This window comes from Saccoglossus kowalevskii, unplaced genomic scaffold, assembly GCF_978046115.1.
Source record: "Saccoglossus kowalevskii unplaced genomic scaffold, keSacKowa6.1 SCAFFOLD_119, whole genome shotgun sequence".
Lineage (NCBI taxonomy): Eukaryota > Metazoa > Hemichordata > Enteropneusta > Harrimaniidae > Saccoglossus > Saccoglossus kowalevskii.
Genome location: NW_028188643.1, coordinates 57,646 through 81,837, shown reverse-complemented (window position 1 = coordinate 81,837; position 24,192 = coordinate 57,646). Strand labels below are relative to the sequence as shown.

The 24,192-nt window shown below is 43.8% G+C and overlaps 1 non-coding gene and 82 pseudogenes across 1 annotated transcript; all 83 read right to left on the bottom strand.

Annotated features, from left to right (window-relative positions):
- Window positions 1–222: 222 nt before the first annotated feature.
- LOC146725715 (5S ribosomal RNA) lies at window positions 223–342 on the bottom strand (annotated as a pseudogene).
- A 311-nt stretch (window positions 343–653) lies between these two features.
- On the bottom strand, window positions 654–773 carry LOC146725714 (5S ribosomal RNA; annotated as a pseudogene).
- A 95-nt stretch (window positions 774–868) lies between these two features.
- Window positions 869–988, bottom strand: LOC146725713 (5S ribosomal RNA; annotated as a pseudogene).
- Window positions 989–1,084: 96 nt separating this feature from the next.
- Window positions 1,085–1,204, bottom strand: LOC146725712 (5S ribosomal RNA; annotated as a pseudogene).
- A 95-nt stretch (window positions 1,205–1,299) lies between these two features.
- LOC146725711 (5S ribosomal RNA) lies at window positions 1,300–1,419 on the bottom strand (annotated as a pseudogene).
- A 311-nt stretch (window positions 1,420–1,730) lies between these two features.
- LOC146725710 (5S ribosomal RNA) lies at window positions 1,731–1,850 on the bottom strand (annotated as a pseudogene).
- Window positions 1,851–1,946: 96 nt separating this feature from the next.
- Window positions 1,947–2,066, bottom strand: LOC146725709 (5S ribosomal RNA; annotated as a pseudogene).
- Window positions 2,067–2,162: 96 nt separating this feature from the next.
- LOC146725708 (5S ribosomal RNA) lies at window positions 2,163–2,281 on the bottom strand (annotated as a pseudogene).
- A 312-nt stretch (window positions 2,282–2,593) lies between these two features.
- Window positions 2,594–2,712, bottom strand: LOC146725707 (5S ribosomal RNA; annotated as a pseudogene).
- Window positions 2,713–2,808: 96 nt separating this feature from the next.
- Window positions 2,809–2,928, bottom strand: LOC146725706 (5S ribosomal RNA; annotated as a pseudogene).
- Window positions 2,929–3,024: 96 nt separating this feature from the next.
- LOC146725705 (5S ribosomal RNA) lies at window positions 3,025–3,144 on the bottom strand (annotated as a pseudogene).
- Window positions 3,145–3,240: 96 nt separating this feature from the next.
- Window positions 3,241–3,360, bottom strand: LOC146725704 (5S ribosomal RNA; annotated as a pseudogene).
- Window positions 3,361–3,457: 97 nt separating this feature from the next.
- LOC146725703 (5S ribosomal RNA) lies at window positions 3,458–3,576 on the bottom strand (annotated as a pseudogene).
- A 96-nt stretch (window positions 3,577–3,672) lies between these two features.
- On the bottom strand, window positions 3,673–3,792 carry LOC146725702 (5S ribosomal RNA; annotated as a pseudogene).
- Window positions 3,793–4,103: 311 nt separating this feature from the next.
- On the bottom strand, window positions 4,104–4,223 carry LOC146725701 (5S ribosomal RNA; annotated as a pseudogene).
- A 96-nt stretch (window positions 4,224–4,319) lies between these two features.
- LOC146725700 (5S ribosomal RNA) lies at window positions 4,320–4,439 on the bottom strand (annotated as a pseudogene).
- A 96-nt stretch (window positions 4,440–4,535) lies between these two features.
- On the bottom strand, window positions 4,536–4,655 carry LOC146725699 (5S ribosomal RNA; annotated as a pseudogene).
- A 95-nt stretch (window positions 4,656–4,750) lies between these two features.
- LOC146725698 (5S ribosomal RNA) lies at window positions 4,751–4,869 on the bottom strand (annotated as a pseudogene).
- Window positions 4,870–4,965: 96 nt separating this feature from the next.
- Window positions 4,966–5,085, bottom strand: LOC146725697 (5S ribosomal RNA; annotated as a pseudogene).
- Window positions 5,086–5,181: 96 nt separating this feature from the next.
- Window positions 5,182–5,300, bottom strand: LOC146725696 (5S ribosomal RNA; annotated as a pseudogene).
- Window positions 5,301–5,612: 312 nt separating this feature from the next.
- Window positions 5,613–5,732, bottom strand: LOC146725695 (5S ribosomal RNA; annotated as a pseudogene).
- A 96-nt stretch (window positions 5,733–5,828) lies between these two features.
- On the bottom strand, window positions 5,829–5,947 carry LOC146725694 (5S ribosomal RNA; annotated as a pseudogene).
- A 96-nt stretch (window positions 5,948–6,043) lies between these two features.
- LOC146725693 (5S ribosomal RNA) lies at window positions 6,044–6,163 on the bottom strand (annotated as a pseudogene).
- A 96-nt stretch (window positions 6,164–6,259) lies between these two features.
- On the bottom strand, window positions 6,260–6,379 carry LOC146725692 (5S ribosomal RNA; annotated as a pseudogene).
- Window positions 6,380–6,475: 96 nt separating this feature from the next.
- Window positions 6,476–6,595, bottom strand: LOC146725691 (5S ribosomal RNA; annotated as a pseudogene).
- A 96-nt stretch (window positions 6,596–6,691) lies between these two features.
- LOC146725690 (5S ribosomal RNA) lies at window positions 6,692–6,811 on the bottom strand (annotated as a pseudogene).
- A 311-nt stretch (window positions 6,812–7,122) lies between these two features.
- Window positions 7,123–7,242, bottom strand: LOC146725689 (5S ribosomal RNA; annotated as a pseudogene).
- Window positions 7,243–7,719: 477 nt separating this feature from the next.
- Window positions 7,720–7,839, bottom strand: LOC146725688 (5S ribosomal RNA; annotated as a pseudogene).
- Window positions 7,840–7,935: 96 nt separating this feature from the next.
- Window positions 7,936–8,055, bottom strand: LOC146725687 (5S ribosomal RNA; annotated as a pseudogene).
- A 96-nt stretch (window positions 8,056–8,151) lies between these two features.
- Window positions 8,152–8,271, bottom strand: LOC146725686 (5S ribosomal RNA; annotated as a pseudogene).
- Window positions 8,272–8,367: 96 nt separating this feature from the next.
- On the bottom strand, window positions 8,368–8,487 carry LOC146725685 (5S ribosomal RNA; annotated as a pseudogene).
- Window positions 8,488–8,798: 311 nt separating this feature from the next.
- LOC146725684 (5S ribosomal RNA) lies at window positions 8,799–8,918 on the bottom strand (annotated as a pseudogene).
- A 96-nt stretch (window positions 8,919–9,014) lies between these two features.
- LOC146725683 (5S ribosomal RNA) lies at window positions 9,015–9,134 on the bottom strand (annotated as a pseudogene).
- Window positions 9,135–9,230: 96 nt separating this feature from the next.
- LOC146725682 (5S ribosomal RNA) lies at window positions 9,231–9,350 on the bottom strand (annotated as a pseudogene).
- Window positions 9,351–9,446: 96 nt separating this feature from the next.
- LOC146725681 (5S ribosomal RNA) lies at window positions 9,447–9,566 on the bottom strand (annotated as a pseudogene).
- Window positions 9,567–9,662: 96 nt separating this feature from the next.
- On the bottom strand, window positions 9,663–9,782 carry LOC146725680 (5S ribosomal RNA; annotated as a pseudogene).
- A 311-nt stretch (window positions 9,783–10,093) lies between these two features.
- Window positions 10,094–10,213, bottom strand: LOC146725679 (5S ribosomal RNA; annotated as a pseudogene).
- Window positions 10,214–10,740: 527 nt separating this feature from the next.
- On the bottom strand, window positions 10,741–10,860 carry LOC146725678 (5S ribosomal RNA; annotated as a pseudogene).
- A 96-nt stretch (window positions 10,861–10,956) lies between these two features.
- On the bottom strand, window positions 10,957–11,076 carry LOC146725677 (5S ribosomal RNA; annotated as a pseudogene).
- A 96-nt stretch (window positions 11,077–11,172) lies between these two features.
- Window positions 11,173–11,291, bottom strand: LOC146725676 (5S ribosomal RNA; annotated as a pseudogene).
- Window positions 11,292–11,387: 96 nt separating this feature from the next.
- LOC146725675 (5S ribosomal RNA) lies at window positions 11,388–11,507 on the bottom strand (annotated as a pseudogene).
- A 96-nt stretch (window positions 11,508–11,603) lies between these two features.
- Window positions 11,604–11,723, bottom strand: LOC146725674 (5S ribosomal RNA; annotated as a pseudogene).
- A 96-nt stretch (window positions 11,724–11,819) lies between these two features.
- LOC146725673 (5S ribosomal RNA) lies at window positions 11,820–11,939 on the bottom strand (annotated as a pseudogene).
- Window positions 11,940–12,028: 89 nt separating this feature from the next.
- Window positions 12,029–12,148, bottom strand: LOC146725672 (5S ribosomal RNA; annotated as a pseudogene).
- A 96-nt stretch (window positions 12,149–12,244) lies between these two features.
- Window positions 12,245–12,364, bottom strand: LOC146725671 (5S ribosomal RNA; annotated as a pseudogene).
- A 95-nt stretch (window positions 12,365–12,459) lies between these two features.
- On the bottom strand, window positions 12,460–12,579 carry LOC146725670 (5S ribosomal RNA; annotated as a pseudogene).
- A 95-nt stretch (window positions 12,580–12,674) lies between these two features.
- LOC146725669 (5S ribosomal RNA) lies at window positions 12,675–12,794 on the bottom strand (annotated as a pseudogene).
- A 526-nt stretch (window positions 12,795–13,320) lies between these two features.
- Window positions 13,321–13,440, bottom strand: LOC146725668 (5S ribosomal RNA). The gene has a single exon (XR_014928676.1). It is a non-coding gene; the product is annotated as a 5S ribosomal RNA (ribosomal RNA).
- A 307-nt stretch (window positions 13,441–13,747) lies between these two features.
- LOC146725667 (5S ribosomal RNA) lies at window positions 13,748–13,867 on the bottom strand (annotated as a pseudogene).
- Window positions 13,868–13,963: 96 nt separating this feature from the next.
- On the bottom strand, window positions 13,964–14,083 carry LOC146725666 (5S ribosomal RNA; annotated as a pseudogene).
- Window positions 14,084–14,179: 96 nt separating this feature from the next.
- Window positions 14,180–14,299, bottom strand: LOC146725665 (5S ribosomal RNA; annotated as a pseudogene).
- Window positions 14,300–14,611: 312 nt separating this feature from the next.
- LOC146725664 (5S ribosomal RNA) lies at window positions 14,612–14,731 on the bottom strand (annotated as a pseudogene).
- Window positions 14,732–14,826: 95 nt separating this feature from the next.
- On the bottom strand, window positions 14,827–14,945 carry LOC146725663 (5S ribosomal RNA; annotated as a pseudogene).
- Window positions 14,946–15,472: 527 nt separating this feature from the next.
- LOC146725662 (5S ribosomal RNA) lies at window positions 15,473–15,592 on the bottom strand (annotated as a pseudogene).
- A 526-nt stretch (window positions 15,593–16,118) lies between these two features.
- On the bottom strand, window positions 16,119–16,238 carry LOC146725661 (5S ribosomal RNA; annotated as a pseudogene).
- Window positions 16,239–16,334: 96 nt separating this feature from the next.
- Window positions 16,335–16,454, bottom strand: LOC146725660 (5S ribosomal RNA; annotated as a pseudogene).
- A 96-nt stretch (window positions 16,455–16,550) lies between these two features.
- LOC146725659 (5S ribosomal RNA) lies at window positions 16,551–16,670 on the bottom strand (annotated as a pseudogene).
- Window positions 16,671–16,766: 96 nt separating this feature from the next.
- Window positions 16,767–16,886, bottom strand: LOC146725658 (5S ribosomal RNA; annotated as a pseudogene).
- Window positions 16,887–16,982: 96 nt separating this feature from the next.
- On the bottom strand, window positions 16,983–17,102 carry LOC146725657 (5S ribosomal RNA; annotated as a pseudogene).
- A 311-nt stretch (window positions 17,103–17,413) lies between these two features.
- Window positions 17,414–17,533, bottom strand: LOC146725656 (5S ribosomal RNA; annotated as a pseudogene).
- A 311-nt stretch (window positions 17,534–17,844) lies between these two features.
- Window positions 17,845–17,964, bottom strand: LOC146725655 (5S ribosomal RNA; annotated as a pseudogene).
- A 96-nt stretch (window positions 17,965–18,060) lies between these two features.
- LOC146725654 (5S ribosomal RNA) lies at window positions 18,061–18,180 on the bottom strand (annotated as a pseudogene).
- A 96-nt stretch (window positions 18,181–18,276) lies between these two features.
- LOC146725653 (5S ribosomal RNA) lies at window positions 18,277–18,396 on the bottom strand (annotated as a pseudogene).
- A 96-nt stretch (window positions 18,397–18,492) lies between these two features.
- On the bottom strand, window positions 18,493–18,612 carry LOC146725652 (5S ribosomal RNA; annotated as a pseudogene).
- Window positions 18,613–18,924: 312 nt separating this feature from the next.
- Window positions 18,925–19,044, bottom strand: LOC146725651 (5S ribosomal RNA; annotated as a pseudogene).
- A 96-nt stretch (window positions 19,045–19,140) lies between these two features.
- Window positions 19,141–19,260, bottom strand: LOC146725650 (5S ribosomal RNA; annotated as a pseudogene).
- Window positions 19,261–19,356: 96 nt separating this feature from the next.
- On the bottom strand, window positions 19,357–19,476 carry LOC146725649 (5S ribosomal RNA; annotated as a pseudogene).
- Window positions 19,477–19,572: 96 nt separating this feature from the next.
- LOC146725648 (5S ribosomal RNA) lies at window positions 19,573–19,692 on the bottom strand (annotated as a pseudogene).
- A 311-nt stretch (window positions 19,693–20,003) lies between these two features.
- Window positions 20,004–20,122, bottom strand: LOC146725647 (5S ribosomal RNA; annotated as a pseudogene).
- A 96-nt stretch (window positions 20,123–20,218) lies between these two features.
- Window positions 20,219–20,338, bottom strand: LOC146725646 (5S ribosomal RNA; annotated as a pseudogene).
- Window positions 20,339–20,433: 95 nt separating this feature from the next.
- Window positions 20,434–20,553, bottom strand: LOC146725645 (5S ribosomal RNA; annotated as a pseudogene).
- A 307-nt stretch (window positions 20,554–20,860) lies between these two features.
- Window positions 20,861–20,980, bottom strand: LOC146725644 (5S ribosomal RNA; annotated as a pseudogene).
- Window positions 20,981–21,075: 95 nt separating this feature from the next.
- On the bottom strand, window positions 21,076–21,194 carry LOC146725643 (5S ribosomal RNA; annotated as a pseudogene).
- Window positions 21,195–21,290: 96 nt separating this feature from the next.
- LOC146725642 (5S ribosomal RNA) lies at window positions 21,291–21,410 on the bottom strand (annotated as a pseudogene).
- A 96-nt stretch (window positions 21,411–21,506) lies between these two features.
- Window positions 21,507–21,626, bottom strand: LOC146725641 (5S ribosomal RNA; annotated as a pseudogene).
- A 96-nt stretch (window positions 21,627–21,722) lies between these two features.
- LOC146725640 (5S ribosomal RNA) lies at window positions 21,723–21,842 on the bottom strand (annotated as a pseudogene).
- A 96-nt stretch (window positions 21,843–21,938) lies between these two features.
- Window positions 21,939–22,058, bottom strand: LOC146725639 (5S ribosomal RNA; annotated as a pseudogene).
- Window positions 22,059–22,584: 526 nt separating this feature from the next.
- LOC146725638 (5S ribosomal RNA) lies at window positions 22,585–22,704 on the bottom strand (annotated as a pseudogene).
- A 312-nt stretch (window positions 22,705–23,016) lies between these two features.
- Window positions 23,017–23,136, bottom strand: LOC146725637 (5S ribosomal RNA; annotated as a pseudogene).
- Window positions 23,137–23,258: 122 nt separating this feature from the next.
- On the bottom strand, window positions 23,259–23,378 carry LOC146725636 (5S ribosomal RNA; annotated as a pseudogene).
- A 96-nt stretch (window positions 23,379–23,474) lies between these two features.
- On the bottom strand, window positions 23,475–23,594 carry LOC146725635 (5S ribosomal RNA; annotated as a pseudogene).
- A 96-nt stretch (window positions 23,595–23,690) lies between these two features.
- Window positions 23,691–23,810, bottom strand: LOC146725634 (5S ribosomal RNA; annotated as a pseudogene).
- A 96-nt stretch (window positions 23,811–23,906) lies between these two features.
- On the bottom strand, window positions 23,907–24,025 carry LOC146725633 (5S ribosomal RNA; annotated as a pseudogene).
- Between the last annotated feature and the right edge of the window lie 167 nt (window positions 24,026–24,192).

Here is a 24,192-nt window from a genome sequence, read left to right as displayed (position 1 = left end):
TTGATGAGCCTACTGCACGTGGTATTCCCAGCCGGTCTACCATGCAAGTACTAACCACGCCCGATGCAGCTTAACTTCATTGATATGACAAGAACTGGTGTGTTCTGCAATGGTTTGGCCGTAGGCTGAATATTCGTCCGTATTGTATATCATTTAATGCTTCGTCTAGGCAAAAAATCATGGGAAAATGTTAGTATGTAATGTGGAATAAAAATGTCGATGAGCCTACTGCACATGGTATTCCCAGCCGGTCTCCCATGCAAGTACTAACCACGCCCGATGCAGCTTAGCTTCAGTGATCGGACGAGAACTGGTGTATTCTGCAATGGGTTGGCAGTAGGCTAAATATTCGTCGGAATTGGATGTCGTTTAATGCTTCGGCTATGCAAAAAAATCCCGCGAAAATGTTAGTATGTACGGTGGAATAAAATGTTGATGAGCCTACTGCTTGTGGTATTCTCAGCTGGTCTCCCATGCAAGTACTAACCACGTCCGGTGGGCTTAACTTCAGTGATCGGACGAAAACAGGTGTATTCTGCATTGGTTTGGCAGTAGGCTGAATATTCGTCGCAATTGGATGTCATTTAATGCTTCGGCTAGGCAAAAAATCATGGAAAAAAGTTAGTATGTACGGTGGAATAAAAATGTTGATGAGCCTACTGCACATGGTATTCTCAGTAGGTCTCCCATGCAAGTACTAACCACGCCCGATGCAGCTTAGCTTCAGTGATCAGACGAGAACTGGTGTATTCTGCAATGGTTTGTCAGTAGGCTGAATATTCGTCGGAATTGGATGTAATTTAATCCTTCGGTAGGCAAAAAATCCCGGGAAAAAGTGAGTATGTACGGTGGAATAAAAATGTTGATGAGCCTACTGCACGTGGTATTCCCAGCCGGTCTACCATGCAAGTACCAACCTCGCCCGATGCAGCTTAACTTCAGTGATCGGACGAGAACTGGTGTATTCTGCAATGGTTTGGCAGTAGGCTGAATATTCATCGGAATTGAATGTCATTTAATGCTACGGCTCGGCAAAAAATCATAGGAAAAATTTAGAATGTAATGTGGAATAACAATGTTGATGGGTCTACTGCACGTGGTATTCCCAGCCGGTCTACCATGCAAGTACTAACCACGCCCGATGCAGCTTAACTTCATTGATATGACGAGAACTGGTGTGTTCTGCAATGGTTTGGCAGTAGGCTGAATATTCGTCCGTATTGTATGTCATTTAATGCTTCGTCTAGGCAAAAAATCATGGGAAATGTTAGTATGTAATGTGGAATAAAATTGTTGATGAGCCTACTGCACGTGGTATTCCCAGCCGGTCTCCCATGCAAGTACTAACCACGCCCGATGCAGCTTAGCTTCAGTGATCGGACGAGAACTGGTGTATTCTGCAATGGGTTGGCAGTAGGCTGAATATTCGTCGGAATTGGATGTCGTTTAATGCTTCGGCTATGCAAAAAATCCCGCGAAAAAGTTAGTATGTACGGTGGAATAAAAATGTTGATGAGCCTACTGCTTGTGGTATTCTCAACCGGTCTCCCATGCAAGTACTAACCACGTCCGGTGGGCTTAACTTCAGTGATCGGACGAGAACGGGTGTATTCTGCAATGGTTTGTCAGTAGGCTGAATATTCGTCGGAATTGGATGTAATTTAATACTTCGGCTATTCAAAAAATCCCGGGAAAAAGTTAGTATGTACGGTGGAATAAATATGTTGATGAGCCAACTGCACGTGGTATTCACAGCCAGTCTACCATGCAAGTACTAAACACGCCCGATGCAGCTTAACTTCAGTGATCGGATGAGAACTGGTGTATTCTGCAGTGGTTTGGCAGTAGGCTGAATATTCGTCGGAATTGAATGTAATTTAATAATTCGGCTAGGCAACAAATCCCGGGAAAAAGTTTGTATGTACGGTGAAATAATAATGTTGATAAGCCTACTGCACGCGGTATTCCCAGCCGGTCTCCCATGCAAGTACTAAACATGCCCGATGCAGATTAACTTCAGTGATCGGACGAGAACTGGTGTATTCTGCATTGGTTTGGCAGTAGGCTGAATATTCGTTGCAATTGGATGTCATTTAATGCTTCGGCTAGGCAAAAAATCATGGAAAAAAGTTAGTATGTATGGTGGAATAAAAATGTTGATAAGCCTACTGCACGTGGTATTCCCAGCCGGTCTCCCATGCAAGTACTAACCACGTCCGGTGGGCTTAACATCAGTGATCGGACGAGAACTGGTGTATTCTGCATTGGTTTGGCAGTAGGCTGAATATTCGTTGCAATTGGATGTAATGTATTGCTTCAGCTAGGCAAAAAACATGGGAAAATGTTAGTATGTAATGTGGAATAAAAATGTTGAAAATCCTACTGCAAGTGGTATTCCCAGCCAGTCTCCCATGCAAGTACTAACCATGCCCAATGCAGATTAACTTCAGTGATCGGACGAGAGCTGGAGTATTCTGCAATGGTTTGGAAGTAGGCTGAATATTCTTTGCAATTGGAGGTCATTTATTGCTTCGGCTAGGTAAAAAAAATAAGGGAAAATGTTTGTATGTAATGTGGAATAAAAATGTTGATGAGCCTACTGCACGTGGTATTCCCAGGCGGTCACCCATGCAAGTACTAACCACGTCCGGTGGGCTTAACTTCAGTGATCGGACGAGAACTGGTGTATTCTGCAATGTTTTGTCAGTAGGCTGAATATTCGTCGGAATTGGATGTAATTTAATACTTCGGCTATTCAAAAAATCCCGGGAAAAAGTTAGTATGTACGGTGGAATAAAAATGTTGATGAGCCTACTGCACGTGGTATTCACAGCCGGTCTACCATGCAAGTACTAAGCACGCCCGATGCAGCTTAACTTCAGTGATCGGATGAGAACTGGTGTATTCTGCAGTGGTTTGGCAGTAGGCTGAATATTCGTCGGAATTGAATGTAATTTAATACTTCGGCTAGGCAACAAATCCCGGGAAAAAGTTTGTATGTACGGTGGAATAATAATGTTGATAAGCCTAATGCACGCGGTATTCTCAGGCCGTCTCCCATGCAAGTACTAAACATGCCCGATGCAGATTAACTTCAGTGATCGGACGAGAACTGGTGTATTCTGCATTGGTTTGGCAGTAGGCTGAATATTCGTCGCAATTGGATGTCATTTAATGCTTCGGCTAGGCAAAAAATCATGGAAAAAAGTTAGTATGTATGGTGGAATAAAAATGTTGATAAGCCTACTGCACGTGGTATTCCCAGCCAGTCTCCCATGCAAGTACTAACCATGCCCGATGCAGATTAACTTCAGTGATCGGACGAGAACTGGAGTATTCTGCAATGGTTTGGAAGTAGGCTGAATATTCTTTGCAATTGGAGGTCATTTATTGCTTCGGCTAGGTAAAAAAAATAAGGGAAAATGTTTGTATGTAATGTGGAATAAAAATGTTGATGAGCCTACTGCACGCGGTATTCCCAGCCGGTCACCCATGCAAGTACTAACCACGTCCGGTGGGCTTAACTTCAGTGATCGGACAAGAACTGGTGTATTCTGCAATGGTATGGCAGTAGGCTGAATATTCGTCCGTATTGTATGTCATTTAATGCTTCGTCTAGGCAAAAAATCATGGGAAAATGTTAGTATGTAATGTGGAATAAAAATGTTGATGAGCCTACTGCACGTGGTATTCCCAGCCGGTCTCCCATGCAAGTACTAACCACACCCGATGCAGCTTAGCTTCAGTGATCGGACGAGAACTGGTGTATTCTGCAATGTGTTGGCAGTAGGCTGAATATTCGTCGGAATTGGATGTCGTTTAATGCTTCGGCTATGCAAAAAATCCGACGAAAAAGTTAGTATGCACGGTGGAATAAAAATGTTGATGAGCCTACTGATTGTGGTATTCTCAGCCGGTCTCCCATGCAAGTACTAACCACGTCCGGTGGGATTAACTTCAGTGATCAGACGAGAACTGGTGTATTCTGCAATGGTTTGTCAGTAGGCTGAATATTCTTCGGAATTGGATGTAATTTAATACTTCGGCTAGGCAAAAAATCCCGGGAAAAAGTTAGTATGCACGGTGGAATAAAAATGTTGATGAGCCTACTGCGCGTGGTATTCACAGCCGGTCTACCATGCAAGTACTAACCACGCCCGATGCAGCGTAACTTCAGTGATCGGATGTGAACTGGTGTATTCTGCAATGGTTTGGCAGTAGGCTGAATATTCGTCGTAATTGGATGTCGTTTAATACTTCGGCTAGTCAAAAAATCCCGGGAAAAATTTAGTATGTACGGTGGAATAAAATTGTTGATGAGCCTAATGCACGTGGTATTCCCAGCCGGTCTCCCTTGCAAGTACTAACCACGCCCGATGCAGCTTAACTTCAGTGATCAGACGTGAACTGGTGTATTCTGCATTGGATTGGCAGTAGGCTGAATATTCCTTGCAATTGGATGTAATGTATTGCTTCAGCTAGGTAAAAAAACATGGGAAAATGTTAGTATGTAATGTGGAATAAAAATGTTGAAAATCCTACTGCACGTGGTATTCCCAGCCAGTCTCCCATGCAAGTACTAACCATGCCCGATGCAGATTAACTTCAGTGATCGGACGAGAACTGGAGTATTCTGCAATGGTTTGGAAGTAGGCTGATTATTCTTTGCAATTGGAGGTCATTTATTGCTTCGGCTAGGTAAAAAAATAAGGGAAATGTTAGTATGTAATGTGGAATAAAAATGTTGATGAGCCTACTGCACGTGGTATTCCCAGCCGGTCACCCATGCAAGTACTAACCACGTCCGGTGGGCTTAACTTCAGTGATCGGACGAGAACTGGTGTATTCTGCAATGTTTTGTCAGTAGGCTGAATATTCGTCGGAATTGGATTCAATTTAATGCTACGGCTCGGCAAAAAATCATAGGAAAAAGTTAGTATGTAATGTGGAATAAAAATGTTGATGAGCCTACTGCACGTGGTATTCCCAGCCGGTCTACCATGCAAGTACTAACCACGCCCGATGCAGCTTAACTTCATTGATTTGACAAGAACTGGTGTGTTCTGCAATGGTATGGCAGTAGGCTGAATATTCGTCCGTATTGTATGTCATTTAATGCTTCGTCTAGGCAAAAAATCATGGGAAAATGTTAGTATGTAATGTGGAATGAAAATGTCGATGAGCCTACTGCACGTGGTATTCCCAGCCGGTCTACCATGCAAGTACTAACCACGTCCGGTGGGCTTAACTTCAGTGATCGGACGAGATCTGGTGTATTCTGCAATGGGTTGGCAGTAGGCTGAATATTCGTCAGAATTGAATGTAATTTAATACTTCGGCTAGGCAACAAATCCCGGGAAAAAGTTAGTATGTACGGTGGAATAAAAATGTTGATGAGCCTACTGCACGTGGTATTCCCAGCCGGTCTACCATGCAAGTACTAACCACGCCCGATGCAGCTTAACTTCATTGATATGACAAGAACTGCTGTGTTCTGCAATGGTTTGGCCGTAGGCTGAATATTCGTCCGTATTGTATATCATTTAATGCTTCGTCTAGGCAAAAAATCATGGGAAAATGTTAGTATGTAATGTGGAATAAAAATGTCGATGAGCCTACTGCACATGGTATTCCCAGCCGGTCTCCCATGCAAGTACTAACCACGCCCGATGCAGCTTAGCTTCAGTGATCGGACGAGAACTGGTGTATTCTGCAATGGGTTGGCAGTAGGCTAAATATTCGTCGGAATTGGATGTCGTTTAATGCTTCGGCTATGCAAAAAAATCCCGCGAAAATGTTAGTATGTACAGTGGAATAAAATGTTGATGAGCCTACTGCTTGTGGTATTCTCAGCTGGTCTCCCATGCAAGTACTAACCACGTCCGGTGGGCTTAACTTCAGTGATCGGACGAGAACAGGTGTATTCTGCATTGGTTTGGCAGTAGGCTGAATATTCGTCGCAATTGGATGTCATTTAATGCTTCGGCTAGGCAAAAAATCATGGAAAAAAGTTAGTATGTACGGTGGAATAAAAATGTTGATGAGCCTACTGCACATGGTATTCTCAGCCGGTCTCCCATGCAAGTACTAACCACGCCCAATGCAGCTTAACTTCAGTGATCGGACGAGAACTGGTGTATTCTGCAATGGTTTGTCAGTCGGTTGAATATTCGTCGGAATTGGATGTAATTTAATACTTTGGCTAGGCAAAAAATCCCGGGAAAAAGTTAGTATGTACGGTGGAATAAAAATGTTGATGAGCCTACTGCTTGTGGTATTCTCAGCCGGACTCCCTTGCAAGTACTAACCACGCCCGATGCAGCTTAACTTCAGTAATCAGACGTGAACTGGTGTATTCTGCATTGGTTTGGCAGTAGGCTGAATATTCGTTGCAATTGGATGTCATTTCTTGCTTCGGCTAGGCAAAAAAACATGGGAAAATGTAAGTATGTATGGTGGAATAAAAATGTTCAACAGCCAACTGCACGTGGTATTCCCATCCGGTCTCCCATGCAAGTACTAACCACGCCCGATGCAGCTTAGCTACAGTGATCGGACGAGAACTGGTGTACTCTGCAATGGTTTGGCAGTAGGCTGAATATTCGTCGAAATTGGATGTCGTTTAGCGCTTCGGCTAGACAAAAAATCGCGGAAAAAAGTTAGTATGTACGGGAGAATAAAAATGTTGATGAGCCTACAGCACGTGGTATTCCCAGCCGGTCTCCCATGCAAGTGCTAACCACGCCCGATGCAGCTTAGCTTCAGTGATCGGACGAGAACTAGTGTATTCTGCAATGGGTTGGCAGTAGGCTGAATATTCGTCGGAATTGGATGTCGTTTAATGCTTCGGCTATGCAACAAATCCCGCGAAAAAGTTAGTATGTACGGTGGAATAAAAATGATGATGAGCCTACTGCTTGTGGTATTCTCAGCCGGTCTCCCATGCAAGTACTATCCATGTCCGGTGGGCTTAACTTCAGTGATCGGACGAGAACTGGTGTATTCTGCAATGGTTTGTCAGTAGGCTGAATATTCGTCGGAATTGGATGTAATTTAATACTTCGGCAAGGCAAAAAATCATGGGAAAATGTTAGTATGTAATGTGGAATAAAAATGTCGATGAGCCTACTGCACGTGGTATTCCCAGCCGGTCTCCCATGCAAGTACTAACCACGCCTGATGCAGCTTAGCTTCAGTGATCGGACGAGAACTGGTGTATTCTGCAATGGGTTGGCAGTAGGCTGAATATTCGTCGGAATTGGATGTCGTTTAATGCTTCGGCTATGCAAAAAATCCCGCGAAAATGTTAGTATGTAATGTGGAATAAAAATGTCGACGAGCCTACTGCACATGGTAGCTTCAGTGATCGGACGAGAACTGGTGTATTCTGGAATGGGTTGGCAGTAGGCTGAATATTCGTCGGAATTGGATGTCGTTTAATGCTTCGGCTATGCAAAAAATCCCGCGAAAATGTTAGTATGTACGGTGGAATAAAATGTTGATGAGCATACTGCTTGTGGTATTCTCAGCCGGTCTCCCATGCAAGTACTAACCACGTCCGGTGGGCTTAACTTCAGTGATCGGACGAGAACTGGTGTATTCTGCATTGGTTTGGCAGTAGGCTGAATATTCGTCGCAATTGGATGTCATTTAATGCTTCGGCTAGGCAAAAAATCATGGAAAAAAGTTAGTATGTACGGTGGAATAAAAATGTTGATGAGCCTACTGCACATGGTATTCTCAGCCGGTCTCCCATGCAAGTACTAACCACGCCCAATGCAGCTTAACTTCTGTGATCGGACGAGAACTGGTGTATTCTGCAATGGTTTGTCAGTCGGTTGAATATTTGTCGGAATTGGATGTAATTTAATACTTCGGCTAGGCAAAAAATCCCGGGAAAAAGTTAGTATGTACGGTGGAATAAAAATGTTGATGAACCTAATGCACGTGGTATTCCCAGCCGGTCTCCCTTGCAAGTACTAACCACGCCCGATGCAGCTTAACTTCAGTAATCAGACGTGAACTGGTGTATTCTGCATTGGTTTGGCAGTAGGCTGAATATTCGTTGCAATTGGATGTCATTTATTGCTTCGGCTAGGCAAAAAAACATGGGAAAATGTTAGTACGTAATGTGGAATAAAAATGTTGATGAGCCTACTGCACGTGGTATTCCCAGCCGGTCTCCCATGCAAGTACTAACCACGCCCGATGCAGCTTAGATTCAGTGATCGGATGAGAACTAGTGTATTCTGCAATGGGTTGGCAGTAGGCTGAATATTCGTCGGAATTGGATGTCGTTTAATGCTTCGGCTATGCAACAAATCCCGCGAAAAAGTTAGTATGTACGGGAGAATAAAAATGTTGATGAGCCTACTGCACGTGGTATTCCCAGCCGGTCTCCCATGCAAGTACTAACCACGCCTGATGCAGCTTAGCTTCAGTGATCGGACCAGAACTAGAGTATTCTGCAATGGGTTGGCAGTAGGCTGAATATTCGTCGGAATTGGATGTCGTTTAATGCTTCGGCTATGCAACAAATCCCGCGAAAAAGTTAGTATGTACGGTGGAATAAAAATGATGATGAGCCTACTGCTTGTGGAATTCTCAGCCGGTCTCCCATGCAAGTACTATCCACGTCCGGTGGGCTTAACTTCAGTGATCGGACGAGAACTGGTGTATTCTGCAATGGTTTGTCATTCGGTTGAATATTCTTCGGAATTGGATGTAATTTAATACTTCGGCTAGGCAAAAAATCCCGGGAAAAAGTTAGTATGTACGGTGGAATAACAATGTTGATGAGCCTAATGCACGTGGTATTCCCAGCCGGTCTCCCTTGCAAGTACTAACCACGCACGATGCAGCTTAACTTCAGTAATCAGACGTGAACTGGTGTATTCTGCATTGGTTTGGCAGTAGGCTGAATATTCGTTGCAATTGGATGTCATTTATTGCTTCGGCTAGGCAAAAAAACATGGGAAAATGTTAGTACGTAATGTGGAATAAAAATGTTGATGAGCCTACTGCACGTGGTATTCCCAGCCGGTCTCCCATGCAAGTATTAACCACGCCCGATGCAGATTAACTTCAGTGATCGGACGAGAACTGGTGTATTCTGCATTCGTTTGGCTGTATACTGAATATTCTTTGCAATTGGAGGTCATTTATTGCTTCGGCTAGACAAAAAATCGCGGAAAAAAGTTAGTATGTACGGGAGAATAAAAATGTTGATGAGCCTACAGCATGTGGTATTCCCAGCCGGTCTCCCATGCAAGTACTAACCATGCCCGATGCAGCATAGCTTCAGTGATCGGACGAGAACTAGTGTATTCTGCATTGGGTTGGCAGTAGGCTGAATATTCGTCGGAATTGGATGTCATTTAATGCTTCGGCTATGCAAAAAATCCCGCGAAAAAGTTAGTATGTACGGTGGAATAAAAATGATGATGAGCCTACTGAACGTGGTATTCCCAGCCGGTCTCCCATGCAAGTACTAACCACGCCCGATGCAGCTTAGCTTCAGTGATCGGACGAGAACTGGTGTACTCTGCAATGGTTTGGCAGTAGGCTGAATATTCGTCGAAATTGGATGTCGTTTAGCGCTTCGGCTAGACAAAAAATCGCAGAAAATAGTTAGTATGTACGGGAGAATAAAAATGTTGATGAGCCTACATCACGTGGTATTCCCAGCCGGTCTCCCATGCAAGTACTACCCACGCCCGATGCAGCTTAGCTTCAGTGATCGGACGAGAACTGGTGTATTCTGCAATGGGTTGGCAGTAGGCTGAATATTTGTCGGAATTGGATGTCGTTTAATGCTTCGGCTATGCAAAAAATCCCGCGAAAAAGTTAGTATGTACGGTGGAATAAAAATGTTGATGAGCCTACTGCTTGTGGTATTCTCAGCCGGTCTCCCATGCAAGTACTAACCACGTCCGGTGGGCTTAACTGCAGTGATCAGACGAGAACTTGTGTATTGTGCAATGGTTTGGCAGTAGGCTGAATATTCGTCGGAACTGAATGTCATTTAATGCTATGGCTCGGCAAAAAATCATAGGAAAAAGTTAGTATGTATTGTGGAATAAAACTGTTGATGAGCCTACTGCACGTGGTATTCCCAGCCGGTCTACCATGCAAGTACTAACCACGCCCGATGCAGCTTAACTTCAGTGATCGGACGAGAACTGGTGTATTCTGCAATGGGTTGGCAGTAGGCTGAATATTCGTCGGAATTGGATATCGTTTAATGAGTCGGCTATGCAAAAAAACCCGCGAAAAAGTTAGTATGTACGGTGGAATAAAAATGTTGATGAGCCTACTGCTTGTGGTATTCTCAGCCGGTCTCCCATGCAAGTACTAACCACGTCCGGTGGGCTTAACTTCAGTGATCGGACGAGAACTAGTGTATTCTGCAATTGTTTGTCAGTAGGCTGAATATTCGTCGGAATTGGATGTAATTTAATACTTCGGCTAGGCAAAAAATCTCGGGAAAAAGTTAGTATGTTCTGTGGAATAAAAATGTTGATGAGCCTAGTGCACATGGTATTCCCAGCCGTTATACCATGCAAGTACTAACCACGCCTAATGCAGCTTAACTTCAGTGATCGGACGAGAACTGGTGTATTCGGCAATGGTTTGGCAGTAGGCTGAATATTCGTCGCAATTGGATGTCATTTAATGCTTCGGCTAGGCAAAAAATCATGGAATAAAGTTAGTATGTATGGTGGAATAAAAATGTTGATGAGCCTACTGCACATGGTATTGTTAGCCGGTCTCCCATGCAAGTACTAACCACGCCCGATGCAGCTTAACTTTAGTGATCGGACGAGAACTGGTGTATTCTGCAATGGTTTGGCAGTAGGCTGAATATACGTCGGAATTGGATGTCATTTAATGCTATGGCTAGGAAAAAAATCATAGGAAAAAGTTAGTATGTAATGTGGAATAAAAATGTTGATGAGCCTACTGCACGTGGTATTCCCAGCCGGTCTCCCATGCAAGTACTAACCACGCCCGATGCAGCTTAACTTCAGTGACCGGACGAGAACTGGTGTATTCTGCAATAGTTTGACAGTAGGCTGAGTATTCGTCAGAATTGGATTTAATTTAATACTTCGGCTTGGCAAAAAATCCCGGGAAAAAGTTAGTATGTACGGTGGAATAAAAATGTTGATGAGCCTACTGCACGTGGTATTCCAGCCAGTCTCCCATGCAAGTACTAACCACGCCCGATGCAGCTTAACTTCTGTAATCGGACGTGAACTGTTGTATTCTACATTGGTTTGGCAGTAGGCTGAATATTCGTTGCAATTGGATGTCATTTATTGCTTCGGCTAGGCAAAAAAACATGGGAAAATGTTAGTATGTAATGTGGAATAAAAATGTTGATGAGCCTACTGCACGTGGTATTCCCAGCCAGTCTCCCATGCAAGTACTAACCATGCCCGATGCAGATTAACTTCAGTGATCAGACGAGAACTGGTGTATTCTGCATTGGTTTGGCTGTAGGCTGAATATTCTTTGCAATTGGATGTCATTTATTGCTTCGGCTAGGTAAACAATTATGGGAAAATGTTAGTATGTAATGTGGAATTAAAATGTTGATGAGCCTACTGCACGTGGTATTCCCAGCCGGTCTCCCATGCAAGTACTAACCACGCCCGATGCAGATTAACTTCAGTGATCGGATGAGAACTGGTGTATTCTGCATTGGTTTGGCAGTATGCTGAATGTTCGTTGCAATTGTATTCCATTTAATGCTTTGGCTAGGCAAAAAATCATGGAAAATAGTTAGTATGTACGGTGGAATAAAAATGTTCATCAGCCAACTGCACGTGGTATTCCCAGCCGGTCTCCCATGCAAGTACTAACCACGCCCGATGCAGGTTAACTGCAGTGATCGGACGAGAACTGGTGTATTCTGCAATGGTTTGGCTGAATATTCGTCGGAATTGAATGTCATTTAATGCTATGGTTCGGCAAAAAATCATAGGAAAAAGTTAGTATGTAATGTGGAATAAAAATGTTGATGAGCCTACTGCACGTGGTATTCCCAGCCGGTCTACCATGCAAGTACTCACCACGCCCGATGCAGCTTAACTTCATTGATATGACGATAACTAGTGTGTTCTGCAATGGTTTGGCTGTAGGCTGAATATTCGTCCGAATTGTATGTCATTTAATGCTTCATTTAGGCAAAAAATCATGGGAAAATGTTAGTATGTAATGTGGAATAAAAATGTTGATGAGCCTACTGCACGTGGTATTCCAAGCCGGTCTCCCATGCAAGTACAAGCCACGCCCGATGCAACTTAACTTCAGTGGTCGGACGAGAACTGGTGTATTCTGCATTGGTTTGGCAGTAGGCTGAAAATACATCGGAATTGGATGTCATTTAATCCTACGGCTAGGAAAAAATCATGGAAAAAAGTTAGTATGTACGGTGGAATAAAAATGTTGGTGAGCCTACTGCACATGGTATTCTCAGCCGGTCTCCCATGCAAGTACTAACCACGCCCGATGCAGCTTAACTTCAGTGATCGGACGAGAACTGGTGTATTCTGCAATGGTTTGGCAGTAGGCTGAATATACATCGGAATTGGATGTCATTTAATCCTACGGCTAGGAAAAAATCATAGGTAAAAGTTAGTATGTAATGTGGAATAAAAATGTTGATGAGCCTACTGCACATGGTATTCCCAGCCGGTCTCCCATGCAAGTACTAACCACGCCCGATGCAGCTTAACTTCAGTGATCGGACAAGAACTGGTGTATTCTGCAATGGGTTGCCAGTAGGCTGAATTTTCGTCGGAATTGGATGTCGTTTAATGCTTCGGCTATGCAAAAAATCCCTCGAAAAAGTTAGTATGTGCGGTGGAATAAAAATGTTGATGAGCCTACTGCATGCGGTATTAACAGCCGGGCTCCCATGCAAGTACTAACCGCGTCTGGTGGGCTTAACTTCAATGATCGGACGAGAACTGGTGTATTCTGCAATGGTTGGTCAGTAGGTTGAATATTCTTCGGAATTGGATGTAATTTAAAACTTCGGCTGGGCAAAAAATCCCGGGAAAAAGTTAGTATGTACGGTGGAATAAAAATGTTGATGAGCCTAATGCACGTGGTATTCCAGCCGGTCTCCCTTGCAAGTACTAACCACGCCCGATGCAGATTAACTTCAGTGATATGACGAGAACTGATGTATTCTGCATTGGTTTGGCTGTATGCTGAATATTCTTTGCAATTGGAGGTCATTTATTGCTTCGGCTAGGTAAAAAATTATGGGAAAATGTTAGTATGTAATGTGGAATAAAAATGTTGATGAGCCTACTGCACGTGGTATTCCCAGCCGGTCTCCCATGCAAGTACTAACCACGCCCGATGCAGCTTAACTTCAGTGATCGGACGAGAACTGGTGTATTCTGCAATGGTTTGGCAGTAGGCTGAATATTCGTCGGAATTGGATGTCGTTTAAAATGCTTCGGCTATGCAAAAAATCCCGCGAAAAAGTTAGTATGTACGGCGGAATAAAAATGTTGATGAGCGTACTGCATGCGGTTTTCTCAGCTGGTATCCCATGCAAGTACTAACCACTTCTTTAACTTCAGTGATCGGACGAGAACTGGTGTAGTCTGCAATGGTTTGGCAGTAGGCTGAATATTCGTCGGAATTGGATGTATTTTAATACTTCGGCTAGGCAAAAAAATCCCGGGAAAAAGTTAGTATGTACGGTGGAATAAAAACGTTGATGAGCCTAATGCAAGTGGTATTCCCAGCCGGTCTCCCTTGCAAGTACTAACCACGCCCGATGCAGCTTAGCTTCAGTGATCGGACGAGAACTGGTGTATTCTGCAATGGGTTGGCAGTAGGCTGAATATTCGTTGCAATTGGATGTCATTTATTGCTTCGGCTAGGCAAAAAAACATGGGAAAATGTTAGTACGTAATGTGGAATAAAAATGTTGATGAGCCTACTGCACGTGGTATTCCCAGCCGGTCTCCCATGCAAGTACTAACCACGCCCGATGCAGCTTAGCTTCAGTGATCGGACGAGAACTAGTGTATTCTGCAATGGGTTGGCAGTAGGCTGAATATTCGTCGGAATTGGATGTCGTTTAATACTTCGGCAAGGCAAAAAATCCCGGGAAAAAGTTAGTATGTACGGTGGAATAAAAATGTTGATGAGCCTACTGCAAGTGGTATTCTCAGCCGGTCTGCCATGCAAGTACTAACCACGCCCGATGCAGCTTAACTTCAGTGATCAGATGTGAACTGGTGTATTCTGCAATGGTTTGGCAGTAGGCTGAATATTCGTCGGAATTGAATGTAATTTAATACTTCGGCTAGGCAACAAATCCCGGGAAAAAGTTAGTATGTACGGTGGAATTAAAATGTTGATGAGCCTACTGCACGTGGTATTTCCAGCCGGTCTACCATGCAAGTACAAACCACGCCCAATGCAGCTTAACTTCATTGATATGACAAGAACTGGGGTGTTCTGCAATGTTTTGGCAGTAGGCTGTATATTCGTCCGTATTGTATGTCATTTAATGCTTCGTCTAGGCAAAAAATCATGGGAAAATGTTAGTATGTAATGTGGAATAAAAATGTCGATGAGCCTACTGCACGTGGTATTCCCAGCCGGTCTCCCATGCAAGTACTAAACACGCCCAATGCAGCTTAGCTTCAGTGATCGGACGAGAACTGGTGTATTCTGCAATGGGTTGGCAGTAGGCTGAATATTCGTCGGAATTGGATGTCGTTTAATGCTTCGGCTATGCAAAAAATCCCGCGAAAATGTTAGTATGTACGGTGGAATAAAATGTTGATGAGCCTACTGCTTGTGGTATTCTCAGCCGGTCTCCCATGCAAGTACTAACCACGTCCGGTGGGCTTAACTTCAGTGATCGGACGAGAACTGGTGTATTCTGCATTGGTTTGGCAGTAGGCTGAATATTCGTCGCAATTGGATGTCATTTAATGCTTCGGCTAGGCAAAAAATCATGGAAAAAAGTTAGAATGTACGGTGGAATAAAAATGTTGATGAGCCTACTGCACATGGTATTCTCAGCTGGTCTCGCATGCAAGTACTAACCACGCCCAATGCAGCTTAACTTCAGTGATCGGACGAGAACTGGTGTATTCTGCAATGGTTTGTCATTCGGTTGAATATTCGTCGGAATTGGATGTAATTTAATACTTCGGCTAGGCAAAAAATCCCGGGAAAAAGTTAGTATGTACGGTGGAATAAAAATGTTGATGAGCCTACTGCTTGTGGTATTCTCAGCCGGTCTCCCATGCAAGTACTAACCACGTCCGGTGGGCTTAACTGCAGTGATCGGACGAGAACTTGTGTATTGTGCAATGGTTTGGCAGTAGGCTGAATATTCGTCGGAATTGAATGTCATTTAATGCTATGGCTCGGCAAAAAATCATAGGAAAAAGTTAGTATGTAATGTGGAATAAAACTGTTGATTAGCCTACTGCACGTGGTATTCCCAGCCGGTCTACCATGCAAGTACTAACCACGCCCGATGCAGCTTAACTTCAGTGATCGGACGAGAACTGGTGTATTCTGCAATGGGTTGGCAGTAGGCTGAATATTCGTCGGAATTGGATGTCGTTTAATGCTTCGGCTATGCAAAAAATCCCGCGAAAAAGTTAGTATGTACGGTGGAATAAAAATGTTGATGAGCCTACTGCTTGTGGTATTCTCAGCCGGTCTCCCATGCAAGTACTAACCACGTCCGGTGGGCTTAACTTCAGTGATCGGACGAGAACTGGTGTGTTCTGCAATTGTTTGTCAGTAGGCTGAATATTCGTCGGAATTGGATGTAATTTAATACTTCGGCTAGGCAAAAAATCCCGGGAAAAAGTTAGTATGTTCTGTGGAAAAAAATGTTGATGAGCCTAGTGCACATGGTATTCACAGCCGTTATACCATGCAAGTACTAACCACGCCCAATGCAGCTTAACTTCAGTGATCGGACGAGATCTGGTGTATTCGGCAATGGTTTAGCAGTAGGCTGAATATTCGTCGCAATTGGATGTCATTTAATGCTTCGGCTAGGCAAAAAATCATGGAAAAAAGTTAGTATGTATGGTGGAATAAAAATGTTGATGAGCCTACTGCACATGGTATTGTTAGCCGGTCTCCCATGCAAGTACTAACCACGCCCGATGCAGCTTAACTTTAGTGATCGGACGAGAACTGGTGTATTCTGCAATGGTTTGGCAGTAGGCTGAATATACGTCGGAATTGGATGTCATTTAATGCTATGGCTAGGAAAAAAATCATAGGAAAAAGTTAGTATGTAATGTGGAATAAAAATGTTGATGAGCCTACTGCACGTGGTATTCCCAGCCGGTCTCCCATGCAAGTACTAACCACGCCCGATGCAGCTTAGCTTCAGTGATCGGACGAGAACTAGTGTATTCTGCATTGGGTTGGCAGTAGGCTGAATATTCGTCGGAATTGGGTGTCGTTTAATGCTTTGGCTATGCAAAAAATCCCGCGAAAAAGTTAGTATGTACGGTGGAATAAAAATGATGATGAGCCTACTGAACGTGGTATTCCCAGCCGGTCTACCATGCAAGTACTAACCACGCCCGATGCAGCTTAACTTCAGTGATCGGACGAGAACTGGTGTATTCTGCAATGGGTTGGCAGTAGGCTGAATATTCGTCGGAATTGGATGTCGTTTAATGCGTCGGCTATGCAAAAAATCCCGCGAAAAAGTTAGTATGTACGGTGGAATAAAAATGTTGATGAGCCTACTGCTTGTGGTATTCTCAGTCGGTCTCCCATGCAAGTACTAACCACGCCCGATGCAGCTTAGCTTCAGTGATCGGACGAGAACTGGTGTACTCTGCAATGGTTTGGCAGTAGGCTGAATATTCGTCGAAATTGGATGTCGTTTAGCGCTTCGGCTAGACAAAAAATCGCAGAAAAATGTTAGTATGTACGGGAGAATAAAAATGTTGATGAGCCTACAGCACGTGGTATTCCCCGCCTGTCTCCCATGCAAGTACTACCCACGCCCGATGCAGCTTAGCTTCAGTGATCGGACGAGAACTGGTGTATTCTGCAATGGGTTGGAAGTAGGCTGAATATTCGTCGGAATTGGAGGTCGTTTAATGCTTCGGCTATGCAAAAAATCCCGCGAAAAAGTTAGTATGTACGGTGGAATAAAAATGTTGATGAGCCTACTGCTTGTGGTATTCTCAGCCGGTCTCCCATGCAAGTACTAACCACGTCCGGTGGGCTTAACTGCAGTGATCGGACGAGAACTTGTGTATTGTGCAATGGTTTGGCAGTAGGCTGAATATTCGTCGGAATTGAATGTCATTTAATGCTATGGCTCGGCAAAAAATCATAGGAAAAAGTTAGTATGTAATGTGGAATAAAACTGTTGATTAGCCTACTGCACGTGGTATTCCCAGCCGGTCTACCATGCAAGTACTAACCACGCCCGATGCAGCTTAACTTCAGTGATCGGACGAGAACTGGTGTATTCTGCAATGGGTTGGCAGTAGGCTGAATATTCGTCGGAATTGGATGTCGTTTAATGCTTCGGCTATGCAAAAAATCCCGCGAAAAAGTTAGTATGTACGGTGGAATAAAAATGTTGATGAGCCTACTGCTTGTGGTATTCTCAGCCGGTCTCCCATGCAAGTACTAACCACGTCCGGTGGGCTTAACTTCAGTGATCGGACGAGAACTGGTGTGTTCTGCAATTGTTTGTCAGTAGGCTGAATATTCGTCGGAATTGGATGTAATTTAATACTTCGGCTAGGCAAAAAATCCCGGGAAAAAGTTAGTATGTTCTGTGGAATAAAAATGTTGATGAGCCTAGTGCACATGGTATTCCCAGCCGTTATACCATGCAAGTACTAACCACGCCCGATGCAGCTTAACTTCAGTGATCGGACGAGAACTGGTGTATTCGGCAATGGTTTGGCAGTAGGCTGAATATTCGTCGCAATTGGATGTCATTTAATGCTTCGGCTAGGCAAAAAATCATAGGAAAAAGTTAGTATGTAATGTGGAATAAAAATGTTGATGAGCCTACTGCACGTGGTATTCCCAGCCGGTCTCCCATGCAAGTACTAACCACGCCCGATGCAGCTAAACTTCAGTGACCGGACGAGAACTGGTGTATTCTGCAATAGTTTGACAGTAGGCTGAGTATTCGTCAGAATTGGATTTAATTTAATACTTCGGCTTGGCAAAAAATCCCGGGAAAAAGTTAGTATGTACGGTGGAATAAAAATGTTGATGAGCCTACTGCACGTGGTATTCCCAGCCGGTCTCCCATGCAAGTACTAACCACGCCCGATGCAGATTAACTTCAGTGATCGGATGAGAACTGGTGTATTCTGCATTGGTTTGGCAGTATGCTGAATGTTTGTTGCAATTGTATGCCATTTAATGCTTTGGCTAGGCAAAAAATCATGGAAAATAGTTAGTATGTACGGTGGAATAGTAATGTTCATCAGCCAACTGCACGTGGTATTCCCAGCCGGTCTCCCATGCAAGTACTAACCACGCCCGATGCAGGTTAACTGCAGTGATCGGACGAGAACTGGTGTATTCTGCAATGGTTTGGCAGTAGGCTGAATATTCGTCGGAATTGAATGTCATTTAATGCTATGGTTCGGCAAAAAATCATAGGAAAAAGTTAGTATGTAATGTGGAATAAAAATGTTGATGAGCCTACTGCACGTGGTATTCCCAGTCGGTCTACCATGCAAGTACTCACCACGCCCGATGCAGCTTAACTTCATTGATATGACGAGAACTAGTGTGTTCTGCAATGGTTTGGCTGTAGGCTGAATATTCGTCCGTATTGTATGTCATTTAATGCTTCATTTAGGCAAAAAATCATGGGAAAATGTTAGTATGTAATGTGGAATAAAAATGTTGATGAGCCTACTGCACGTGGTATTCCCAGCCGGTCTCCCATGCAAGTACAAACCACGCCCGATTCAACTTAACTTCAGTGATCGGACGAGAACTGGTGTATTCTGCAATGGGTTGGCAGTAGGCTGAATATTCGTCGGAATTGGATGTCGTTTAATGCTTCGGCTAGGCAAAAAATCCCGGGAAAAAGTTAGTATGTACGGTGGAATAAAAATATTGATGAGCCTACTGCACGTGGTATTCCCAGCCGTTCTACCATGCATGTACTAACCACGCCCTATGCAGCTTAACTTCAGTGATCGGACGACAACTGGTGTATTCTGCAATGGTTTGGCAGTAGGCTAAATATTCGTCGCAATTGGATGTCATTTAATGCTTCGGCTAGGCAAAAAATCATGGAAAAAAGTTAGTATGTACGGTGGAATAAAAATGTTGGTGAGCCTACTGCACATGGTATTCTCAGCCGGTCTCCCATGCAAGTACTAACAACGCCCGATGCAGCTTAACTTCAGTGATCGGACGAGAACTGGTGTATTCTGCAATGGTTTGGCAGTAGGCTGAATATACATCGGAATTGGATGTCATTTAATCCTACGGCTAGGAAAAAAATCATGGAAAAATGTTAGTATGTACGGTGGAATAAAAATGTTGATGAGCCTACTGCACATGGTATTCCCAGCCGGTCTCCCATGCAAGTACTAACCACGCCCGATGCAGCTTAACTTCAGTGATCGGACAAGAACTGGTGTATTCTGCAATGGGTTGCCAGTAGGCTGAATATTCGTCGGAATTGGATGTCGTTTAATGCTTCGGCTATGCAAAAAATCCCTCGAAAAAGTTAGTATGTGTGGTGGAATAAAAATGTTGATGAGCCTACTGCATGCGGTATTCACAGCCGGGCTCCCATGCAAGTACTAACCGCGTTTGGTGGGCTTAACTTCAATGATCGGACGAGAACTGGTGTATTCTGCAATGGTTTGTCAGTAGGTTGAATATTCTTCGGAATTGGATGTAATTTAAAACTTCGGCTGGGCAAAAAATCCCGGGAAAAAGTTAATATGTACGGTGGAATAAAAATGTTGATGAGCCTAATGCACGTGGTATTCCAGCCGGTCTCCCTTGCAAGTACTAACCACGCCCGATGCAGCTTAACTTCACTGATCGGACGTGAACTGGTGTATTCTGCATTGGTTTGGCAGTAGGCTGAATATTCGTTGCAATTGGATGTCATTTATTGCTTCGGCTAGGCAAAAAAACATGGGAAAATGATAGTATGTAATGTGGAATAAAAATGTCGATGAGCCTACTGCACGTGGTATTCCCAGCCGGTCTCCCATGCAAGTACTAACCACGCCCAATGCAGATTAACTTCAGTGATATGACGAGAACTGGTGTATTCTGCATTGGTTTGGCTGTATGCTGAATATTCTTTGCAATTGGAGGTCATTTATTGCTTCGGCTAGTTAAAAATTATGGGAAAATGTTAGTATGTAATGTGGAATAAAAATGTTGATGAGCCTACTGCACGTGGTATTCCCAGCCGGTCTCCCATGCAAGTACTAACTACGCCCGATGCAGCTTAACTTCAGTGATCGGACGAGAACTGGTGTATTCTGCAATGGTTTGGCATTAGGCTGAATATTCGTCGGAATTGGATGTCGTTTAAAATGCTTAGGCTATGCAAAAAATCCGGAGAAAAAGTTAGTATGTACGGCGGAATAAAAATGTTGATGAGCGTACTGCATGCGGTTTTCTCAGCCGGTATCCCATGCAAGTACTAACCACGTCTTTAACTTCAGTGATCGGACGAGAACTGGTGTACTCTGCAATGGTTTGGCAGTAGGCTGAATATTCGTCGGAATTGGATGTAATTTAATACTTCGGCTAGGCAAAAAAATCCCGGGAAAAAGTTAGTATGTACGGTGGAATAAAAACGTTGATGAGCCTAATGCAAGTGGTATTCCCAGCCGGTCTCCCTTGCAAGTACTAACCACGCCCGATGCAGCTTAGCTTCAGTGATCGGACGAGAACTGGTGTATTCTGCAATGGGTTGGCAGTAGGCTGAATATTCGTCGGAATTGGATGTCGTTTAATGCTTCGGCTATGCAAAAAATCCTGCAAAAATGTTAGTATGTACGGTGGAATAAAATGTTGATGAGCCTACTGCTTGTGGTATTCTCATTTGGTCTCCCATGCAAGTACTAACCACGTCCAGTGGGCTTAACTTCAGTGATCGGACGAGAACTGGTGTATTCTGCATTAGTTTGGCAGTAGGCTGAATATTCGTCGCAATTGGATGTCATTTAATGCTTCGGCTAGGCAAAAAATCATGGAAAAAAGTTAGTATGTACGGTGGAATAAAAATGTTGATGAGCCTACTGCACGTGGTATTCCCAGCCGGTCTCCCATGCAAGTATTAACCACGCCCAATGCAGATTAACTTCAGTGATCGGACGAGAACTGGTGTATTCTGCATTGGTTTGGCTGTAGGATGAATATTCTTTGCAATTGGAGGTCATTTATTGCTTCGGCTAGCCAAAAAATCGCGGAAAAAAGTTAGTATGTACGGGAGAATAAAAATGTTGATGAGCCTACAGCATGTGGTATTCCCAGCCGGTCTCCCATGCAAGTACTAACCACGCCCGATGCAGCTTAGCTTCAGTGATCGGACGAGAACTAGTGTATTCTGCATTGGGTTGGCAGTAGCCTGAATATTCGTCGGAATTGGATGTCGTTTAATGCTTCGGCTATGAAAAAAATCCCGCGAAAAAGTTAGTATTTACGGTGGAATAAAAATGTTGCTGAGCCTACTGCTTGTGGTATTCTCAGTCGGTCTCCCATGCAAGTACTAACCACGCCCGATGCAGCTTAGCTTCAGTGATCGGACGAGAACTGGTGTACTCTGCAATGGTTTGGCAGTATGCTGAATATTCGTCGAAATTGGATGTCGTTTAGCGCTTCGGATAGACAAAAAATCGCAGAAAAAAGTTAGTATGTACGGGAGAATAAAAATGTTGATGAGCCTACTGCACGTGGTATTCCCAGCCGGTCTCCCATGCAAGTACTAACCACGCCCGATGCAGCTTAGCTTCAGTGATCGGACGAGAACTGGTGTATTCTGCAATGGGTTGGCAGTAGGCTGAATATTCGCCGGAATTGGATGTCGTTTAATGCTTCGGCTATGCAAAAAATCCCGCGAAAAAGTTAGTATGTACGGTGGAATAAAAATGTTGATGAGCCTACTACTTGTGGTATTCTCAGCCGGTCTCCCATGCAAGTACTAACCACGCCCGATGGGCTTAACTGCAGTGATCGGACGAGAACTTGTGTATTGTGCAATGGTTTGGCAGTAGGCTGAATATTCGTTGGAATTGGATGTCGTTTAATGCGTCGGCTATGCAAAAAATCCCGCGAAAAAGTTAGTATGTACTGTGGAATAAAAATGTTGATGAGCCTACTGCTTGTGGTATTCTCAGCCGGTCTCCCATGCAAGTACTAACCACGTCCGGTGGGCTTAACTTCAGTGATCGGACGAGAACTGGTGTGTTCTGCAATTGTTTGTCAGTAGGCTGAATATTCGTCGGAATTGGATGTAATTTAATACTTCGGCTAGGCAAAAAATCCCGGGAAAAAGTTAGTATGTTCTGTGGAATAAAAATGTTGATGAGCCTAGTGCACATGGTATTCCCAGCCGTTATACCATGCAAGTACTAACCACGCCCGATGCAGCTTAACTTCAGTGATCGGACGAGAACTGGTGTATTCGGCAATGGTTTGGCAGTAGGCTGAATATTGAAGCAATTGGATGTCATTTAATGCTTCGGCTAGGCAAAAAAAACATGGAAAAAAGTTAGTATGTGTGGTGGAATAAAAATGTTGATGAGCCTACTGCACATGGTGTTGTTAGCCAGTCTCCCATGCATGTACTAACCACGCCCGATGCAGCTTAACTTTAGTAATCGGACGAGAACTGGTGTATTCTGCAATGGTTTGGCAGTAGGCTGAATATACGTCGGAATTGGATGTCATTTAATGCTATGGCTAGGAAAAAAATCATAGGAAAAAGTTAGTATGTAATGTGGAATAAAAATGTTGATGAGCCTACTGCACGTGGTATTCCCAGCCGGTCTCCCATGCAAGTACTAACCACGCCCGATGCAGCTTAACTTCAGTGACCGGACGAGAACTGGTGTATTCTACATTGGTTTGGCAGTAGGCTGAATATTCGTTGCAATTGGATGTCATTTATTGCTTCGGCTAGGCAAAAAAACATGGGAAAATGTTAGTATGTACGGTGGAATAAAAATGTTAGTATGTAATGTGGACTAAAAATGTTCATCAGCCTACTGCACGTGGTATTCCCAGCCGGTCTCCCATGCAAGTAATAACCACGCCCGATGCAGCTTAACTTCAGTGATCAGACGAGAACTGGTGTATTCTGCAATGGTTAGGCAGTAGGCTGAATATTCGACCGAATTGTATGTCATTTAATGCTTCGTCTAGGCAAAAAATCATTGGAAAAAGTTAGCATGTAATGTGGAATAAAAATGTTGATGAGCCTACTGCACGAGGTATTCCCCGCCGGTCTCTCGTGCAAGTACTAACCACGCCCGATGCGGCTTAGCTTCAGTGATCGGACGAGAACTGGTGTATTCTGCAATGGTTTGGCAGTAGGCTGAATATTTGTCGGAATTGGATTTCAATTAATGCTTCGGCTAAGCAAAAAATCACGGGAAAAAGTTGGTATGTACGGTGGAATAAAAATATTGATAAGCCTACTGCACGTGGTATTCCCAGCCGGTCTCCCATGCAATTACTAACCATGCCCGATGAAGATTAACTTCGGTGATCGGACGAGAACTGGTGTATTCTGCATTGGTTTAGCAGTAGGCTGAATATTCTTCGCAATTAGATGTCATTTAATGCTTCGCCTAGGCAAAAAATCATGGGAAAAAGTTGGTACGTACGGTGGAATTAAAATGTTGATGAGCCTAATGCACGTGATATTCCCAGCCGGTCTCCATGCATGTACTAACCACGCCCGATGCAGCTTAACTTCAGTGATCGGACGAGAACTGGTGTATTCTGCAATGGTTTGGCAGTAGGCTGAATATTCGTCCTAATTGTATGTCATTTAATGCTTCGTCTAGGCAAAAAATCATGGGAAAAAGTTAGCATGTACGGTGGAATAAAAATATTGATAAGTCTACTGCACGTGGTATTCCCAGCAGGTCTCCCGTGCAAGTACTAACCACGCCCGATGCGGCTTAGCTT